The sequence below is a fragment of the Echinops telfairi genome, unplaced genomic scaffold, assembly GCF_000313985.2.
Source record: "Echinops telfairi isolate 266 unplaced genomic scaffold, ASM31398v2 ScPeMD7_5;HRSCAF=22, whole genome shotgun sequence".
In the NCBI taxonomy this organism is placed as follows: Eukaryota; Metazoa; Chordata; class Mammalia; order Afrosoricida; family Tenrecidae; genus Echinops; species Echinops telfairi.
The window spans coordinates 31,872,625-31,873,075 of NW_022103901.1; positions in this window are offsets into that span (position 1 = coordinate 31,872,625).

Consider the following 451-nt stretch of genomic DNA (forward strand, 5'->3'; position numbering starts at 1 on the left):
TAGTGCTTTAAAATCTTTACTTTAGACAACTTCATGGTAATGCTAGGAAGTTCAACCAGTACAAAAGCAGCTGCTGACAAAGCCACCATCAAATATTCTGAGCATGAACCCAGAGAGAGTATGTATGCACCAAGTATTTGTTAAAGTTTTGCTAATGAAGAAGTAGAAGCTAAGAGAGGTCTGTAACTGGCTGTAAACCTCAGGGGACAAATTCCTAAGGACTGACCTGAGTCATTCAGTGCACTCCTCTAGTGGCCTTCTTAATTGTCTCATCTCAACCATCCTTTTCCAGGTTTACGAGTCTGTATGTGTTGCTCAGGTGTCCATGCCTATGAACAGGGCAAATCTGTCGAGTGTCTCCGAGTTCCTCCTCCTGGGGCTCTCGTGGCAGCCCCAGCAGCAGCAGCAGCAGCTCCTCTTCATGCTCTTCCTGAGCATGTACCTGGCCACA